Genomic DNA, 18,506 nt, shown 5'->3' with positions numbered 1-18,506 from the left:
TGCTATTAAAATGAGAAAAAAATGTGTTTCTCCCAATCTTAAAGAGATAGTCAAGTTTTATATGCCTATAAATGGAATTACATCATAAAATGAGAGAATCTATTCGTAAGTGTAAAAGCTGAAAGCCAAAAACTGTTCTAACAGTCCCATATCTAGCAAAAAAAGTGGGCAGAAAAATTGTGAAACTAAGCAGCTAACCCATCTCTATTGACAATAATTTCATAATTTTAGTAAAGCAAAGATGCCCTTCAGTGTGTCAGATGTTCAATATTACCAAGGCAGAGACTACACTGCATCCATTTGAATGAACCAAATTCAGTCATCTGCCATTTGATCAACACTGCCAGGAGAGTGACCCAGTTCTAGCTCAGTGGAAACTGGATTCCTCTAAAAAAATTATTTTCCTCTTCTTTTTCTTTGAGTAGCCAAGGAAAAACTAGTTAAGAATCTATATGTGGAATTTCTTTTTATTCTGTTCCATAAATTCAATTATAATTCTAAAGACTGTTTTATTAATAACATCCAGCTTCTTTAGCCAGGATTCCAAAACAAATTAAATTAATTCTTTTTACCACAGGACTTCTACATTGTCTCCTCTATCAGAAGGAATTTAATGCAGATCCACAAAGCTGGCTGGATCCTAAGCTGCTCTCAAAGCTCCCAACACTGCGAAGAATTGTGTTCCTGCAGCTCCACTGAGTCCAGGGAAGACAGAAGAGCTTGCAAACTCATCTGCAAAATCCCTTCTCTTCGCTTATCCCTGAAACTGCTCAGTGTTTCCCAGCTCCAAATAGCAGACAAACATAATCCAGTCCCTCTAGGAGAAAAGTAAATCTTTACAATTTGCTCAGTTTAAGGAGTCTTTGATATCAATGAGTCTAATACTGAGATTTACCACATCATCAAGTTCCAAAGCAACACTTTCATTTCCAGCCATTTATTCCTTCTAGAAGTTCTAGTATAGCAAATGCCACATAATCTTTTTACATTTAAATTTCAACACTTTTAAAGTTTGAAGAACTGTTTTACCACTAATTACCATTATATCTGTGTGACAAATGGATTTTTAAAGCTTAATTTAGTTGCAGACGGGGATATACAAAAAAAAATGGTTGCAAGAAAGCACATTTGTGCTCATTGTGGTCACAGGAAGCTCTACCAATGGATGGAAAATGACAAAGTTGAGACATTTTTGCCCATTATTATATTCACTTCAAACTTTGAGGAACTGACAGAACCACAGACATTTCTTCATATGTCACTGGATCATTTTGTTCCAAACTCTTTTCAGTTCCTGATTGTCTCAATGCTGGAATATTTCAGCTGCTTCTGTTCACCTTCCTGACCCTTCTGGGCTGCCTGTGTCTCATTTTTGACTGCTCTAATTTCTGTTTGTCCAACACTTACATTTTCGTCCCTGTTTGATGAAAGACAATTTTAGTTCAGGCTGTAGAGAGCAGAGGTAAAACGAAAATTCACTAAAGTAGGGAAGAAGAGCCAAAGCCTGGGTAGCAGGTGAAAAGGGCATCATCAGCTCCATAAGCAGAGAGCCTCAGCTCAGCTCCAGGCTGAGCTCCCAGGGGGACACTCAAATGTCTGAAAAAGGCTGGAGCTTTTCTCACACTGGATGCATTATTTGGCTCTCCCTTCCATCCAGATACACATTATCATCAAAATATTTTTAGGATTCAAGATATCTCTTCCTCTTGTCAGCTTCTGTTGAAATCAGCCATGAGTTTCCAGAGGGACTCTGGAGGTCAGGAGTGGGCAGAGGCAGAGACAGGAAGGTGGGACAGGGTGGAACCCAAGGGAGGGCACGACGACAGAGGAAGTGGGAAGTTGAGGGCTTTTCAAATTATTATTTCATCTCAATGTTCTTTTGATTGTAAAATCATTCATTCTTTCAGTTTGAAAAATAAAACAATCCACTTCAGTTTCCAGTTTCAAGGTTTGGAGATAAACAGGTTTCTCCTTATTTACCTTTCTGAGTAAGAGACACATTAAAGAGGAGTGAAGTAGAGAGACAAGGGAGCTTATTATCACTCTTCTACCCTTCTGCTCAATGCATGTTTCCATTCTGTGCTTGATTTGCAATTCAGTACACTGCTTACTACCACTTGTACTGATCTTTTCAATTATTTAAAAAAACTAATTAGATAGATTATAATGTCTGGGTGGAATGTGATGCTTTTCAGTGCTGCTTTATTCACTGCATATCCATAGCCGGAAGTTCAAGTTAAAGCCTTTTCCATTATTATCTGCTGGAGAAACCCACATCATTAACTCATTTCTCACAGTTTATCAAGCTGTCAACACGTGGACATGATTTTGGTCATCCACAGCCTTGACTGAGCGTCAGTGAATGACAAGAAGTGAGACACCCTCTGAATCTGTGCTTCTCAAGCCACTGAGCCATCAAACATCTTTCCTGGCCCCTCCAGTCTCCCTAGCTAAATTCCATTAAGGTAATACTGCTGCTGCCTGATTAATTCATTTTCCTACGATTTCCCACTGTAGTGTACCACTCTTGCTTTATTCCACCATCTGAATATTTCAGTTTTACATATTTTGCTTCCCTGCTGAGTTGCTTCTATAATTTCCCGATCTCTTTTGCTGAACATTGCTTTCATGTTTCCTCCTGCTTCTCCAGATCTCAGTCTTTTGAATCATTTCAGTCCCCTCTGCACATGTTCCACTTTCATACTGTGGGATACTCCCCTTGCTCCCCTGCATCTCTTCATTCCAGGAGATCTTGGACTGACCTCGGGCACAAGCAGCAACAGCAGCGGGAAAAAAGTCAGTGTTCAGTGTAACACAGACAACTGAGAGGCTTTGTGGCACACCTGGGGCAGAGACACTCACTAAAAAACCGTGGCCAACAGTGCAGTCACTTTGTCATCACACACAGCAGCTCTCACACGATGATGATAATTCACATTGCTGGGCAGGTTCAGAAGAGAGCAGGCTCTGTTTACCTCAGAGACATCAGCCCGTGCTCACCTGCCACTGGCCAGAGCAGGGAGCTCAGAGCCATTAGAGGCAATAAAATCATAAACCCCACAAAACCTGGCCACAAATAAACAGCAGGCACAGCAACCCATCCCTGAAGAGGAAACTGGTGACAGCTCCCTGTGCTGCCATTCGCTTTCAAAGTCACAAAAACCCTTTTGAACCTCTTGTATTCCCCTGACTAATGCCATCATTATTTCAACACTGGCTGTTCAGAGGGAAACAGGTGCTATCTTGTCAAACGAGCCTCTCAGCTTTCATCATCCCCGAGTTCTTCATTGTGTATTGTTAAGCTGACAAGGTTTTGGGTTGCCTGGATACCAGGTCATGCTGATATAACTGCTAGTGATCTCTGCATAACCAAACTTTGGTGGTGAGAAGCAGGCGACGGGAGGAACGGTGTGGAAAGGAATTGTTTTATTCCCATGTCATCCTCCCGGCAAAAAAGGAGTTCCATGAGTTTATCTCAGAGGAGAGGGGGCTGGTGGAATGCTTCCAGCACCTGATTAAAATGATTCACTCCATAATAAGCCAGCATTTCTAGTCTCATTTCTAAAAGCTTTTCTTCCTCACTACTTACAACAGTCTACTAGATTCCTAAATAGAAGGGAGAGATTAATCTGTGCAAAATTACTTGATGCGGGTTTAAAATTATTCTGGCAGAAAAGTAGAACAAAGTTTGCCCAAGGAAGCAAAGAATGGAGCATCCATCCCCCTCCTCCAGTTCAGAATGCAGTGATGAATGCAGCACCATCCAAGTCACAGAAATACCTAAACTCAGCCGAATCAGATTTTTTGTTCTGAATTTTCTTTATCTCTCTCTCTCTCTCAGGACAGATGGCTCTCAGAAATCAACGCTTTTCAGCCACATGCTTGCCTAAACTTTCCCAGGAAATTTTTCTGTAAACATGATGCCTGTGGAAAGATGGTTATAGGAAAGGGTTTGTTTCGTGTAAACTGATTTTCTGGTTTTCGTAGCAGTGAAGTTTTATTTACAAGGCATTGTTTTCCACTGAGATGCTGGAGGCTCATCTTGTTCTTGTCCTGGGACAAGAAAGTTTTCCACAGTATTGCTTTAGACAGCAAAGAGCCCAACCTCACCTGCAATTTCCTGCACAAAAACCTATGACAGAATTCCTGAAAATGACTGAGTTTCATAAAGTGTTTCAGACTTTGAAGACACAAAGTTGTAAAACTCCAAACTTCCGAAACCATAAAAAAAGCAGGAAATCCATCTTCATCAATGGCACTTGTTCTCCTGTAGCCAAATAGAAAGGATTTGCCTAAATAATACACTTTGGCAGCTTACTCAGGCATATCAATTGAAATATTGAAGTTGATTGAAATGCTCCTCAAGCCTTTAATGTTTTAAGCTAATGTTATATGAAAGCCATCATCTATCACATGCTAGTTTGGAACCAGGCAGGCTTAGCCAAGTAACAAGTTTTCCTTGGATGGTGTCCTGATGATTTTGGGCAGGCAAGGTTTAAAGAAGTCATGAAAACCATTTCCTCTGAAATGGAGAAAAAGATGTCCAGCCATGCACATAGTTCATCTAGTCTGCTAATTAATAGGAATCTTCTTAGCACCCTCAGGACAGTATTTACTAAACACAGCAATTAAAAATTATGAAGAAATGCTCTTGATCACAACTGGTGAAAAAAAAGAAAGAGATGCCAAAGGGGTTGTTTTAATTTCCAGCCAAGAGAACAAAACTTCATTCAGGCCTGGGTATTGTAAGAAAAATAAAATTAGAAGAGGTACAAGGAAGAGGCCTGTAGGACAGGGGAGGGAGGAGATAAAGGGACAAAAAAAAGAAGAAAGAGAGCTGATGTGGGGGGCAAAGGATAGAAACTGAACCTGAAATGATACAATGAATTAGATCAGAAAGATGTGGTTTAACATGAACTAATATGAACAAATCACAAGGAAGTTGGTGGGTTATTTTACAAATCTCAAACCATATTGAATCAATCACTTGTTTAAAAGGCAACACCTTTATTCTTACAGCTCCAACAAAAACTTTCACTGCTGTCATCCAGAACGAGAAGCCAAAACAGAGACATTTGAGTCAGAGTTAAGGGTAAGACTATTCCTAAATCTGATGCAAGGAGCTCATTTGACCTCCTCCTCCTATCACTGCTCTACAGCTGCAAAACCAAAAGCCTGCACAAGGAGAACAGTGATGATGCAGCTTTACAGTGCAGCAGAACGTATTTGCAGAACTGAAATTGAACGGGAGGAAAAAAGACTTGAGAAAATGCACACATCAAGTGACTTCCTAGCCAAAGCCTTCCAAATTTTTTGAACATGAACTCGTGGCTCTAAAGAAGAGCCATAAAATTCCCCCAGCCCCTGATGGGCAGTGCTAATAGGCATGCAACTTGCAACACTTTTTAACATGTATTTTTAATTTAATCCATTAGAACCACAAAGGAATAATGTATTAAAGTGATAGGTCTGTACATTCAGTAAATAAATATCAAAGTGAGAGTCATGAAAGCTTTAGGAAAAAAAAAAATCCAGTCGGAAAAGAGAAAAAAAAAAAAAAAAGAAAGGAAAAATTAAAGCCCTTGAAGGAATACATCACAGAAAAAATAAATTGATCTACTAAATTAATTAAGTAAATTGATTGTAAAAATTTACTACCCTATGCAGTATAGAATAAATCTCACGGGAGGTAAGTTAGCAGAGTCAATTTGAGCCTTTCAACCATGAGAAACTTGTAAAGCACCTCATAAACCCTCTCAATAATACCATAGAAGAAAAATAAAAACTTTCCATACATGCTGAATACCTCTAGCAATAATCTACAAAGTACCATCCTGCACTGCTTTTTGCTACATGTTCCGAGCCTGTCCATTTTTATTAAATCCAAAATAACAAAATATATGGTTCCTCCAAAGCACATTTATTTAATTATGCTCTCAGGATATGAAAATTTTAAAATAAAAAGGATCTGCTTGTTCTCCCTTTTTCAGTTGACTTGTTGAGCCTTTTATTCATTAGATATAAATAAAATAATAACCTCAGAACTCAGCACTTTTGGGAAGCGAGTGCCTTTCTAAATTTCCTACCCCGACAGAAGAACTGCCTATGAATAATAACCAATTCCTCTTAATCAGAAAGCCATGAATCACAGAATCAGCTATTTCTAGAGCAATCACAGGAGATCATCTGGATAAATTCTCCAGTTTCGGGCCTGACAGCAATACCTGGGTTATCACAAGGAGAAATTTGTCTTATACTTACAAAAATTACCTGTAAAGGTCTTGTCAAAAGCTCTTTCCGCAGCAAAGTATCAGGACCCATTATTTCTGTTGCTTACAAAAGCTTGCCTAACCCCAATCTCCCTTATAATAAATTATGCTCATTTATTTTCTTGTTCTATCTCCTTTCCCCACCAGCTATACAGAAGAACTGAACATCATCCACTTAATAATCTAATATGTGCTAGAAAACGTTATCATGTTCCTTCCTAATCTTCTCAAACTAAACAAATCCCATTCCTTCATCTTTTCATCATTTGCCAGTTCTTCTGGGAGAATTGCTCGCTCCACACTGACAGTGTCTCACAGCTTTGAGATTTGATCTCTTTCCAGTTAACCCAGCAACAGTCACAAGGAAATAATTTCTAAATTCATAAAGAACCGGTTGTGATCATGAAAAGCACTTCAGTCAATGCTTCTAACTGATATGCTAATTAACAGAGATAACTAGTCTTAATCAAACTAATTACATTGCAGATTAAAGGTATTTGGAATTTAATACAGCTTCCCCTACGTATCTACATTACATTATGGTGACCTGAAGCAGCAACCTGGAATAAATGCGTTAATATGTTTCTTTAAAGAATTCTTAACACATCATTTAACTGTAAAAGGCAAGAGTGAATAAGAGGACAATAATGGTTGTTATGATTTCTGCTCTTGTTTAAACTGTGGGGGGTGAAAAACCAACCCTGTCAGCTCTGGTAAAGATGATGACACTTCTTGGGACCACTGCCTTGAATTTCAGCTGATGGCTGCTGTGAATGTCAGGCCAGTCCCAGGGCTGGGAGACACAGAGGTGACACTGGGAATACAGAGCCTGGTGTGCCTGGGACACCACGGGCACTGCCTGCCACTGGGACACCCAGGGGAGGTGACACCCAGGGGAGGTGACACTGGGAATACAGAGCCTGGTGTGCCTGGGACACCACGGGCACCTCCTGCCACCGTGGCACTCACGTTATCCTGCAGGATCCATGTGACAAACCACAGGATCCCTTCCCCAAGGACCTGTGTGTCCCAGCAGAGAGGACTGAGCCCAGCCCTGCAGGGTGACTCTTCCCCCAGGGATGCTCAGTGCCTTTCCCTGCCCTGGAGGGTTCAGTGTCACTGGAACCAGCAGAGGCAGCTGGCTGGGAGCACCAGGGGTTTGTGTTTGGGGCAGGGCTGTGACCCTGTGCTCCTCAGCTCCCACTGCCCACCCACAGGGTTTTGCTGGCATCCAGCGCCTCCTGCTCACACAGCATCAGACAAACCCACAACTGCCCTGCATAATTCTTCCAGGAGAGCAGGTCCCACAAGGTGATCCTTAACGAAATCACCGTCTGTGCTCAGGGAGGGGTTTTATTTATCAACTTTGCTGTGAAATTCTCACTGCTCCTCTTAGACTGCAACCTGTTTGCTCTCCCCATTTCGGATACTGAGTGGCATCCTCCTTTTTGACCTTCTGTACCAGAGTTTTACATGAGGCCACCTGACAATGGTCTGAGGTGCAGAATGATAAAATAACGGCCTATAAAATATTGTCTGTACCCATTATTTCCTTCTGCATTATGTTTACTTTGCTTGTGCATTCTCACTATAACAAATGCCACGGCAGGATCACAGTGTCATCGATGCCAAGAGGTTTGCACGGTATAGAAAAGTAAGAACATTAAACTGTTAAATATCTGTAGAAGCTGGAAGGAAAACAATGGAGTAATTTTATTTTAATTGCTACCCGCACATTGTCTCGTAAGGTCAATTTGAGAAGCATTTATTTAAACTAATTAACCAACATGTTTGTAAATGTGGGATTTGTTCTTCTTCTGCAGAGAATAAGAGCTGAGAGTGATAAGGCAAGTACAGCTCCTGTGCACTACATGAATTAATACCCACACATGGACATGCATGGGAGAAAAACTACAGAGGAAAGGAATGGTGGAGGAATCCTTTCTGTATATTGCCATTACAGCAGTAAATGAGGTAAAAACATTGAACATTTCTCATTATTCCTGACACAACCCCAGCAGCAGCCATGAAATGAGAAAAAAAGTTGATTTCACATAGAACTGAATAATGCAGCCATTGACATGGTCACTTCTGATTGTTCATGTACCTAGGCAGGAGACACACCTTGCCTTCCAAGAGCAAGTTTGGTACTTTTAGGCCAAATCAGAAGTTGTATTTAACACAATGTAAATTCTGCCAATTACATTCCCTAAAGTCCTTAGGTGTCTTTCACCCTGTCCCTTGTGAGATGTGCAATAACACGAAATGGTTGTAACACAGGACAGGCCCATGTGAAGATTAATTAAATGACTGATTAAAGAAGCTACTACCCTCACTGTTTGTTCTCATCCTCTTTTTTAATTAGCTTCTTAATTGCTCACTTGTTCAAGCAGATTGGTAACAGAACACATCTGCAGCAGCTGTAACAGGAGCTTTTACTTTTATGGATACTTGCAGACACTTGGCTTTAGATTTCTCGACCTGTTTTGGGTTGATTTCCCCTCAGGATGTGAATCCCTTGCCTAAACCCAGGTGTCTGGCACCATGAGAGGAGATTGGGATGATGACAATGGTTGGGCACAGGACACAAGGCACAAGGCAGAGCTGTGTCCTCCTGGAGCTGCAGCTGGCGGATGTGGGACAGTGTGGACTGTCTAAAACAGCACCATTCCATGGCCTGGGTCACTGTCAGCATCCACAACAACCAGAGAAGCTGGAGATTAACAGCAGGAGACACAAAGTGGGGAAGATCTGACGGCTGCTTGGGTGATGCTCTCGTAGTGTCAGACAGGTTCACCCAGGCTCTCAACCAGCAGTGCAGCAAGTCCGAGTGTAACAATGCACAGAAGGGATTGCACTGAGAGCAGGCAATGCCATTAGACTGTCATAATTTCTAATTTTTATCCTTTAATTCAGTTTTTTTTTTCCTGTAAATACATTCCAGATATGCTTGTTGGGTCCTTATAGCAAGTAGCACGATTAATCCAACCCCTATTTCCATGTAAACATTCTTTTAATGGGCAGGTGAATTTTTGAAGTCTATCTCGAAGTATCAACTGAATTTTTCTGTCAGAACAGAGAATGTTTTTATTCTGTCCTTTCACTTGCTTAGAAAGGCCTCTGGCTTAAACATCCCTGGGAGCCAAGTAATCTGTTCAGAGCTACTTTCTAACAAAAGTAAGAAAGACTGCCATTTTTTCTTGCTGATTTTGATGTGATATCAAAATGAGAACTGAGTTTCTAAGAGAAAGCTGAAACACACACAAATAACCCAGAGTTAAAACGCAGCCACAGGCAGCAAGAAGAAGGTGCAAAATATCACATGGTAGAGACACTCCTGTAATCAGGAATTTCTTAAATCACACCAACCTATTGAGAGTGAACCTCAGTCCTAAATACACCTGACCCTGTTCTGTGTTTCCTCAGTGCACTCAGGGCTTGCTCTCTCCTGTTTAATGGGAATCTGGGCAGGACACTGAAGCTCTCCTGATCTGTCTTCCTCTGAGGAATCGTGTTTACCTGGAAAAATTACTCCAAGAGTCAGATGTAAACTTCAGTGTAACAAACATTTCCTCAAAGCAACAAATAAGGACATTGCTATTTGAAGAGATAATAATGTCTCTGGCCACCCTCCTGTCTGCACTCCAGTCCTGAGTATTGGAGCATCAGGAAGAGTGAAGAGGGGATTTCCTTGGACGCTTTGGTTGACTGAACACCAATCCATCACTTCAGTAAATTTAGCTCTTGCTGGCTCTGTTATTGAGGACTGCATGTAACTGCTATAATAAACTAACTACTGCAATGTGCTAACCAGTATAATATATTAACCACTACAATATATTGACCTTTCTTTTGATAAAAAGTTCCATGTGCAGGAAATGATTTTCCATCCCTGACATCATTATTGATGACCCGCTTTGTTACCCTTTAGTAAACTACAACAACTCAATGAACACTCGGGTTTTTTTCTATTAACCTGATTAATAAAGGGTTCAACATGGAAAATTCCTAAACTCCTCAACTTCTAGACCGAGTTAAAAGCATTAAACAGCTTGTAGGAGCAGCCAACAATGAACTGCCACCAGATAAGGGTTTGTAAGTGTTCTACAATTGCTTCAAGCTAGGAAGGATTAACCTTAAAACTGGACTGGAACTGAAGTACCAAAAAAAACCCCAAAAAACAAACCCAAAAGAAGGAAAAACCAAAATGCTCCTACAAGATGCAGTAGCTTGCAAAGGAAGCTGCTGATAAACACAGACTCATCAAGAGCCTCATCAAATGCCACTCCACTCTAAAAGCAATTTTGATTTTTTTTCCCCTTATTTTGAATAACAATGAGTTTGTGATGAAAAAATTACCATCTTTTCCCATAGGTTATGAATGTCAGAGAAGGAACACTAATGCCAAAAATCTGCTTTAATTACTGCATCTGATCATGGTTAATTTAACCAATTTTAAAAATTTTTAAAAAAGGAAGTCAAGAAGTGTCTGTGCTTTTTCACAGAAACACTCAAGTTCTACTGCAAGCTTACCAGCAGTGTCCTCTGAAGACACGGCATCTGCTTGGGAGTGATTCTCACTCACCCTCATTCTCCTTAAAATCCACATCTGGGCTCACTCCTTAACCTGCTTGCAACCCTTCCAGCCCACCCCTTCTCCTCCTGAGCCTCTGTAATACATACTCATAAAATTTTCTTAGTACTGGTATTTTATCTTCATGATCTTTTATTTACATCAGCTAAAGACACAGCGTTCAAGTGATATTTATATTCCTGTGATTTCTATCATCTCATTGTAGGAGATGACAAGTTGATTGCAAGATGTGAAATTCATCTGCATAAAACCCTTTCTGAAGATGCACGGAAAGGTGAATCTCAGTAACAAAGTAAATTTAAACATACTGCATTTGAGCACAATGAGTGAACATGTCAGAACATGCAAAGGAAAGAGCAGACCTGTCATGATGACAGCTGTAAGATTCAAAGGTGCTGCTTTTCATTCCATCACTTTCATCATCAGAAAATTAATATCATAGAATCACAGAATCATTTAGGCTGGAAAACCCTCTAAGATCATCAAGCCCAACCCATGAACTCAGCACTGCCAAGGCCAGCACAGAACCCCATCCCCACGTGCCACACCTGCATGTCTTAAATCCCTCCAGGGATGGGGATTACACTGCCTGTTCCAATGCCTGGCAACCTTTCCGGTGAAGAAATTGTTCCTAATATCCAACTTAAACCTCCCTTGGTGCAACTTGAGACCATTTGCTCTTGTTCCTGGGGAGCAGAGCCTGACCGTGCCCTGGCTGTCCCCTGCTGTCAGGGAGTTGTGCAGAGCCACAAGGTCCCCTCTAAGCCTCCTTTTCTCCAGGCTGAGCCCCTTTCCCAGCTCCCTCGGCTGCTCCTGGTGCTCCAGACCCTTTCCCAGCTCTGTTCCCTTCCCTGGACACGCTCCAGCCCCTCAATGTCCATCTTAGAGTGAGGGGTGCTGACACATTTACACCCCTCGTGTCTCTGCTGTCCATGGGGCTCCATCCTGCCCAAGGAGCTCCTTAGCACAGCCTCCCTCAAACTCTGCTGCCATGAGGCTCATCTCCAGAGAGCCTCATTGTAATTCCTTTCCTGCTTCAAATCCAGGGCAATAGGAGGGAAGAAATTCTCCAAATGGGAAGTGCTTTGAGGAGCAAGGAGATTGTGCCAAACTGACCTCTAAAATCACAGAAATTGGCTGCCTTCATTTCAATTATGGCTTATGTGCACCTTGTAACACTCTGTGAAATCATTTACGTGTTGGCCTGTTAAGAACTCAATATATTTGACCCCATTTAAGAGGGGATTCTGTTTTCCAGACATATGAAATAGTGTTCCTAAACATTAGAAAACCAGAAGCAACCCCTTTAGCTGGGAAGAGCCTTCCAGAAATGCTGATCCAGCTACCAGTATTTTTCTCGTCTTTATTGATACACTTATTATTTTCATGTAACTTCACCAATCTGTGACGCTGGGTTTTGTAATTGCTGGTGGCTGCAATTCCCCAACATTAATCTTCCTTCAAATTATGTGGAGTTACTGTGTTTATTTTAAACCACCTCTGGTTATGCAGATCTCGAAAATGTCATTTCATGCATTGCCATATTTGCATTGTCACCCTGATCCTTGTGTGTTTACAGCTCCAGTTTCAATGGGACAGTTCACAAATCTCTCAGCAGAGACAGACAATCAGAAGTGTCACATTACTGCAGCTCAGAGAGTCTCCATGAGTCACCTGAGCCATGACAGCTGACTCTGTGTATCCTCTTAATCTGCTCAATTTACCCAGCAAATCATATAAACTTATTTATCTTCAAGGTTGTCACCAAAGGCTTATAATTATGTGCAACAAAAATAATTTAAGCTACACATTATAGTTTGCAACTGGAGTGAGGAAAGAACAAATGCATCGTTACTAAATCTCACAACAACTTCTGGTTTCTATCTTAGATTTCTAACAAGGACCATCCTCCTCAGAGAGTTGTGGCTTTGATCTCCCCTAGAAGGGAAGTGTGGTCATAGTTTTGGGTTCAGAACTGCTAATATTAGGATAAAAACTTTCCAATAAACTTCTCCAAAGGCAGAGAGCACGGAGGCAGGAGTGCTGCTGGTTCTGGGACGGGGGCAAAGCAAGGAGCAGAGCACTGGGCACTCTGGCACTGCTTGGGAGCCAGTAAGAGATGGAGGTCAGACAGGCCATGGAACAGACATCCCAAAGGAGGCAGAGAAGCCACTGGAAGTCCAGCAGCCCTTGGTTATGTCACAGTGTTAAACCATCTGCAGTGTGAAGTGAGGTTAAGCCAGGAGCTCTTGAGGGGAGTTTCTCCAGGTCTGCCCTGCACCTCTGGCTGCACAAATCACCTCCAGCCTTTCCTCACCTGCACAGAGAGGCCTCTGTGCCTGGCTCCCAGGAGCTCCAGGATCAGCCAGGAGCTGAATCACAGGAGAAGGGAAGAGAGGCTTCAGGAAAGACAGATGGGGTTTTTTGCCTTTTTGCTTTGACACAAAACTCCCACTCTGGAGGCCAAGCCGATAAACGCAGCACAGAGCCCACAGCTGCTCTCTGCTTTGGACCAACTCAGTGCATCCTTTGAAGGATCCAAACCCATGGATGGAGAACACTTCTGGGAAACTGGGGAGCCTGACAGGAAGGCTGGAACATCACTTCCCAGACAGCAAAATGATGACAAGTCTTACAAAGATACTCTGTTCCTATTTTGACTTAGCTGGGGAAAAAAAGTAGCTCAGGAAACCAAAAAATCTGTAGAAAGGTCTGTGGGAAAAAAAAAAAAAATAGAGCAGGGCACTCCCAGGTGAGCTGGGCCTTTGCCACTTCTCCTGGGCTGCTTACTGCAAATGTGATCTAATCCATGGAAAGGCCTCCTGAAAGAAAAGCCAATTTATGGATCACGGCTTTAAAATGAGCAGGGGAAGATGGACTGAAGAAATGAGGGATGGAAAGATGAAGAGAAACAATGTGGAAGGCAAAGGAAAACTGAATCAAAAACAAATCAATAAGGAAGTAGTAAATATTTATAAAATAAGGCTGGAAAAAACGGTGGAGACTACTAAAAAATAATTATCAGCACTGGAAATTAATTCTAGTATTTTTTGCTGCTCTTTTCAATATTTTCCACTTCTTTGTGTCTTCCTAGCACATCATCTTTCATTCTAATTCTGGGCTTTTCTCCTTAAAAGCCAATGAAGCCTTGAAAACTGGTTTTCATCTTTTTAACTGGATGAGAAATACATCTCCAATGTCTCTTAAGTGGTTGCTTACTTACAGGTCTTCATTCCTTTACTCCTGTGACACTCTCCTTCAAGGACTTTTCTGTGTTAGAAGCCAATGAATGACAATTAATTTAGTGCACCTATCACATTTGCACTGGCTAGATACTCTCCAGATTCCTGAGCAGGGATAATTCTGCTCTCAACGAAGGCAGATCCAGTGTTTTTGGTGCAACAATAAAAAGACGTTATTTAATAAGGGAAAATTCTTCCCAGGAGATTAAAATGAAAACCATGAAGAATTGGTTGAGATGGCAAATGGCTACAAAATTTTATTTGAAGTTCTGTTTTCCCTCAGCAGTATAATTCTGTGTGACAATTTGAGCATGAATCTGACTATAATGCAAACACTTACAATGATTAAAGTATTTAGATGAAAAGTCTTCCTAATTTAACAGACATTTTTGACATGAAGAGGAGGCGTAGAAATCTATAGCTGGTGTTTAAGGGGGAAAAAAAGCGAATATATCTCAAAATCTTCATTTCCTGGTCACCACACTGTTGAACTCTTCACATTTTCAATGGCTATTTGGACAAATTAAAGCCAAATTTTCTGTTGCAGTTTTAAATAGTGACCTTATACTTTGTGCCACTGTAAAACAACATCTAATGCGATTTGCTGTGTTCCCTGCTTAGCGATTCTGATTATACATTAGATCTGTGCGCAGGAACAAACAGCAGTCAGATAAAATCAATGCAGCAACAAGATTCCTGTTTAAATGAAAAGCATCTCAACTCTGCTTTGCCATGCAAACAATCACTGAGTGGTACTTTTTCTCAATGTCTACTTATGATGCAAGACAAAATGGGAAAATCAATGCCCTTCAACAGAGGGAGCATCGGTGTCTCTCTGCAACCACAGCCAACGACCCATTCCTGTTCCTTATCACAGCCATGACACGCTTGTAGAGCTTAAAAAACACATTCCCAGCAATGTCAGTCAGCAGAGGAAACCTCTTTAGTGATCCTTCACCAGGAAAGAGGTTATAAAGCTTTTCACAAACGGTTCTTATGTTCTACTCGCAGACCGAGAAAGATCTCCCGGGATATTGATTGGTTTATTCTATCAGAAAGCAAAGAAGTAAAAAGTGTATAAGTATAAAACCCCATGATAACAGCAAAATTCACTGGAAATGTTACTTTTTGAAAACAAAACCCTGTGATTTCTTCGAGTTCGAGCGTACAATCCTTTTTTTCTGATAAAAGAATAATTTTACCCAGATCAATCAAAGAGACTCACAAGATATTAGAGATTTGCACAAGGGCAGAAAGAAACTTGTTCAAGATACTTTATTCTAAACAAATTTGCCCCCAGAATCTTGCAGTGGGGCTTAACAGAAGCTACACAATGTACACATTTGCTGCTGATGGTAATTATAGCCTGCTGTACATCTTACTGATCTTGCCTACATTTGTAAATGAATGGTGTAAGCCAATCCATTTATCTCTGAAGTCATTAACTACTTAAGAATGTTTAGAACGCTACTGAGAGCGTTGCTGGGATTAAAAATAGAATGGTTTCATGTAATTTTCAATGTCAGAATCGAGCATAAAAACACTGAATGAAGGGTTAATTTGCACGAGGAAAGAAAGCCAAATAAGAGATGACACTTGGGCTACGAGACCATCTTCAGGCTGTGGAAAAAAAAATGGAATATATTTTCTTATACCCCTAAGAAGAGCTTACAGCTGAAATGTCTTCTCTAATCTTATTGTTTATTTATAATCTGCATTTATTATCCTCTTTGCTTTTATTTTGCAGCTAACATCCTGCAGGACCCTATTTGTCTCCAGATGTTGATCAGTGTACATTCTTTTTAAATGGCTTCTGGATCTAAAGCCTTTTTCATACTGGGATTTGGTTATCAAACCCTTTTCTATCTTCCCTGCTTGGGTGAAGCCTCCTCCTGCAGGAACAAGAACTGACACTCATTGGAGTCAGACGTCAAGTGAGCACATGCTGTTGAATTTTTCTGTATGAGATTTTGCAAATGCGCTTTATTGTAATATTCTGGCTGGAAAGAAAAAATGGAAAAATTAAGAGTTTGTTCCACTCCCTTCCTTCGTGTGGTGTAAGTGGACTCTAAAGCAGACTCCATTTGATGCTTTATAAAATTGGATTTTGACTGCTGTAATTTCAGACACTTACAAGCTCTGTTTTTAAAGAAACTGTAATTCAGCCACACTGTCTAAAAGGCTTCCTCCTGAAGAAGCAGTAAATACAACATTGCCCACAATTTTTAACCTAATAATATCTTAGATGTCTTTGCTATTTAGGATGGAAAATAATCATCAGGCATGGGAGTACTCATAGAATCCCAGAGTGGTTTGGATTGGAAGAGACTTTAAGGATCATCCAGTCCAACCCCTGCCATGGCAGGGACACCTTCCGCTATCCCAGGGTGCTCCAAGCTCCATCCAACCTGGCCTTGGAAATTTTCAGGGATGGGGCAGCCACAACTGCTCTGGGCAACCTGTGCCAGGGCCTCTCCACCCACACAGAGAGGAATTTCTTCCTTATATTTACTCTAACTCTGCCCTCTGGCAGTGAGAGGCCATTTCCCTTTCTCTTGCCACTCCATCCCTTATCCCCAGCCCCTCTCCAGATCTCTTGGAGTCCCTTTAGGCACAGGAAGGGGCTTTGAGGTCACTCTGGAGCCTCCTTTTCTCCAGGCTGGACGCTCCCTGCCCTTGCAGCATCCTTGTGGTCTCCTCTGGACTCTCTCCAGCAGCCCCACGTCCTTCCTGTGCTGGGGCCCCAGGGCTGGAGGCAGCTCTGAAGGTGAGGTCTCACCTGAGCAGAGCAGAGAGGCAGAATTGCCCCCTCAACCTGATGGGCAGGACGGTTTTGATGCAGTTTTACAACTATTCAATAAATCCCTCCAAAGAATAATGCCATTTTGTTTAGTTTTACGTTTCCATCTGCTGTTCCCTTGACCGAGCAAGGAGGTTTCAAGGGCTGACCTTCAAATAACCCAGGCAACCGCTAAAGTTTGAAATCTCTTCAAGAGAAGAAGTTGATGAACTGTGTTTTAACCCAGGAAGATATCCCATGCTGAAGATGGCTGCTCAGTGCCTCTTTTGATGATTCATGGGTTATTGCCATGGACCGAAGCACAGCTAATCCCCCTCCCGAGGAAAGTGTCTCCACAACACATTAAACCTTAATCAGCTCACAGCACTGATCAGGGGGCAGATTGGGAAAAATGTTTCAGCCCACATACAGCGGAGTTAAAGAGTTTGGGACATTTCTGCCACTTTTATCAGCAAAGGCTCAGAATTTTTGTCAACTCAGTAAATTTGCTTAGAGATTTGAAGGCGTTTCTGTATCAGCAAAAGCCACAATGTGTAAGTAGTTCTATCAGGAACATCTGCAGAGGGATGGGTGAGTCCTAACCCTGAGAAAAGGCAGGTTTTTAGTGACAAAAGGACAATTTATTTCAGGTATAAAATATCCAGGTATAAGCATGCTCACATCACTAATGCACCACTGTATCTGTTAGGAGACACTCTCAATGCAACACCTTTTTCTAACTCAGTCCTTTGTGGAACAGCCCAGAAGCAAAGGTGTAAGAAATAAAGGAAGCATAGCTTGTCCTCTTTCTGGATCAAGTTAGAGAACACAATGATAATCCTGGAAGTTTCTACAAAAAGGTTTTACTTGCTTTTTTTTTTTTTTTTTTTTTTTTTTCCCATCCAGAACTCCTGGACTCAATCACTCTTCCTCTACCAGAGAAAGTGCCACCTCCTTATCATTAAATTGCTGGCCAGGTTTAGGTTTCTTTCCTGCTTTCTCAGTGCTCAGGGTACAGATAATCCTTTTGGGTTTTTGCAATAATTCTTATGTGATCAGTTTTAAAGAGATCAAATCTATGATTATATAAAGGGGCATTATAATTTTAATAATATTTAATGATAGAAAAGAAAAAACAACCAAGGTAAATTTATGGAGGCTGACAACAGCAGGTTCAAAGGAGAATTAGACAAACTGATGGGCAGCAAGTCTGCAACCAAATACTAGAAGAACTGGCAGGAATTAATCCTCCAGCATTCCCAACCCAAAAATTCTGGATGCTGGAGGAGAAAAAGGGACAGCAACTGCCTGCTCTCCCTGAGGAGCATCTCATTTTCCTGGTGGAGGGACAGAATGTTTGGCTCAATGGACCATTAGTCTGAGCCAATAGGGCATTTCTTATGTTCTAGGGGAAAACCTAATTTATCCCTTCTAAAAGCCAATTAGACACCGTAAAAGACAGTTATTATTATCAAGTTAGGACAATCTGTAAATGGAGATTCCAAGTTAGTAGCAGTCAGAGAAATGTAACTGGTGTTAATTGAATACTAATTATAGGTGCAATTATTCTGGATTACGCTGAACAGTGAGACAGTGAGTTAGAAGCTGGTGTTCACTGGAAA

At 41.3% G+C, this 18,506-nt stretch overlaps 1 protein-coding gene across 1 annotated transcript in view; it reads right to left on the bottom strand.

The window, feature by feature from the left end:
• The window catches only part of SDK1 (sidekick cell adhesion molecule 1), a 391,189-nt gene that overhangs the window by 236,572 nt on the left and 136,111 nt on the right, over positions 1 to 18,506 (bottom strand). The window lies entirely within an intron of this gene.

Source organism: Sylvia atricapilla, chromosome 15 (genome assembly GCF_009819655.1).
Source record: "Sylvia atricapilla isolate bSylAtr1 chromosome 15, bSylAtr1.pri, whole genome shotgun sequence".
In the NCBI taxonomy this organism is placed as follows: Eukaryota; Metazoa; Chordata; class Aves; order Passeriformes; family Sylviidae; genus Sylvia; species Sylvia atricapilla.
The sequence above is the reverse complement of the archived record's forward strand: the minus strand, read 5'-3'. Positions and strand labels throughout refer to the sequence as shown.